A 2,336-nucleotide genomic window follows, 5' to 3' on the forward strand; every position below is an offset into this window, starting at 1 on the left:
CGTACGCGCTGGCTTCTCCGGGCTTTGCTCAGATAGCATGGGGTTCAAGGAAAGGGCCAACTAATAGGACGCACCACTTATAACAATAATACATTTAAAACTCGCGTACATATGGGAAAACAGAGAAGAAGGAGTGTAAAGGGGAAGGTTACATTAAACAATAGTGAAAGAGAAGAGAAAGGGAAGGAGAGGAAGGTAGGTTAACAAAGAAGACGGAGCCACTCTCTAACGCAACACAGCTGTTATTGTGTGCAGACGCCCACCCTACCGTGATCCTGCATTCAAATGCCAAAAACTAAAAGTTGGCAGGATCCCTAACAGATAGTGGTTCGGCTAACCTACTCCTGCTTGGTGATGCATGGTTCCAAATAAAAATAGGCACTTAAGCGAACATACTTAATTTATTAACAGATAACAAAAATACTTTGAATATTAACAACATTATGAAATGACAAGAAAAAAAATGACAAGAAAAATAAATAAATAAATAGATTAACGGACTAACATGGTAAGTGTGTATGAGGCGGGAATTTATAAATAAAGCAAAAAGAAAAAAAAATAAATAAAGAAAAACTAAAAATAATTTAACCTATAAATATAAAATATGATCTAGCATAATTATAATATAAATAATTATTTTTGCATTTAAATGTTGAATAAATTAAGAGAAGGAAAAAATTAGCTAAAATGAACTAGTTTTGGTTCATTTAGAAATGCAATGTTAGACCATCACACCGAATATAGGCAAACACTAGATGCAAGTAAAAATGAGGATCAGCTGATGGCTGTCACTCAATGAAATGTTTTGCTATTGCCAGTCTCGCAAGGTCACTGACCGCTGGGACTGCAGACAGCTGTAGCAGCGCTATGGTCAGATGGACCACCAACAAAAGGGAAGCTTTAGCTGTAGCTCATGTATTATTAATTAGTTAGAGTGAAACAGACTTACATACATTAGAGACTCCCACGCAGAAAGATCTTTCCTTGTGTTGGTGCCTGTCTGTGGTGTATCTGTGGGGAATAATAATAATTGCGAGCTTTTGCGCCTGCATGAAAGCTGCTTGCTATGACCGGTAGCGTCGATCAAAACAAACATGCATACATACGAATGTATGCAAGTATGGTTTTACATGCTTTTCAGGCAATACAAAAACATTAATATTTATAACTAAATTCAATTTTACAAAGATATTTTGCCTATAGGTGTTGTCTTACATGCCTTCTTAAATGATTGCCATTTCTATTTTATACAATAGTACAGTGGTACTTGTATTATGAAGGACCCAGAAAAGTTGTTGGTTCAACTTTCTCGCCACATCATATTACACTTACAACATTGATGGACTATCACTTATAGATGCATAGTTAAACAACATAACGTAAATTAACAATAATAAACAAACAAACAAAAAAAAATAAGCTGCCGTTCGCCTTCCTCCTGGGTGACGCAGATACTCGGCCTCGATGCCACCACAAGTGCGGAGCAAATAGCCAATGGAGATCGCAAGGCTGCCGGACGCAGGTGTTTTGCAGTAGAAACACAACCTGCTGGGAAGCAATTCTCCTGTGCTCAATGAGCGTCTGCAGCTAGCAACAGCTCATCTGTTTGCGTTGCCCAGACAGCTGATGTGTCCAGCACAGCTGCGACTTGGAGCTTTTGGTGGTTGGCCGTTAATCAAGCAGTTGTGTGTTTTGACGTTTCATTTTAAATTAATTTAAAATTCTACCACTGGGTTATTATAATTTACACACTGGGTTATTATATAACTTATGATTGAGTTATTATAATTTATGACGAAGTGCCGAATCTAAAAATAAATAGACAAAACTAAACTTAGAACAACAAAAAACTAAATATACGTATAACAAATATTTACCCTAATCTGGAAAACGGCACTTGGTTTATTTACGCCAGTTGGCAAATTCCTATAGTGGACAAACAGCTACAAGTGGACGGCAAGGTGCACTTTTGGTAAAAGAAAAGAAGATGACAAGATTACGACTCAGTATAACAATTATACAATGAAGTATCTTTGTATACTCACAAGTACGTTTTATGCATCTGACTACACCAACCACTTCACTGATGTACTTTTTTTTTTTTTTTATTAAAGCACATGCACTTTTCCACTATTTTTTTCAGGTTCTGCACATAACCTGCTAACCATTTCTTCCAACCAAAACCAACAACAAAAACCTTTTTTTTCGGAAATTTGACAATTAATCCTACTCAAAAAGGTAATCGCTTGTCTATTTTGGTCTGGACTTCACACGATCAGCTGATCTAGCAATTAATGCTTGCATGTATCGTGGTCCACCAATAGATGGCGCTATTT

General features: G+C 36.8%; 1 long non-coding RNA gene across 1 annotated transcript; it reads right to left on the bottom strand.

Moving 5' to 3' along the window:
* Positions 1 to 1,206: 1,206 nt before the first annotated feature.
* LOC117569501 (uncharacterized) lies at positions 1,207 to 1,945 on the bottom strand. Its single transcript, XR_004572259.2, has 2 exons — positions 1,878 to 1,945; positions 1,207 to 1,808 (listed from the first exon to the last, which is right to left on the bottom strand). It is a non-coding gene; the product is annotated as an uncharacterized LOC117569501 (long non-coding RNA).
* Between the last annotated feature and the right edge of the window lie 391 nt (positions 1,946 to 2,336).

This window comes from Drosophila albomicans, chromosome 3, assembly GCF_009650485.2.
Source record: "Drosophila albomicans strain 15112-1751.03 chromosome 3, ASM965048v2, whole genome shotgun sequence".
Classification (NCBI taxonomy): Eukaryota; Metazoa; Arthropoda; class Insecta; order Diptera; family Drosophilidae; genus Drosophila; species Drosophila albomicans.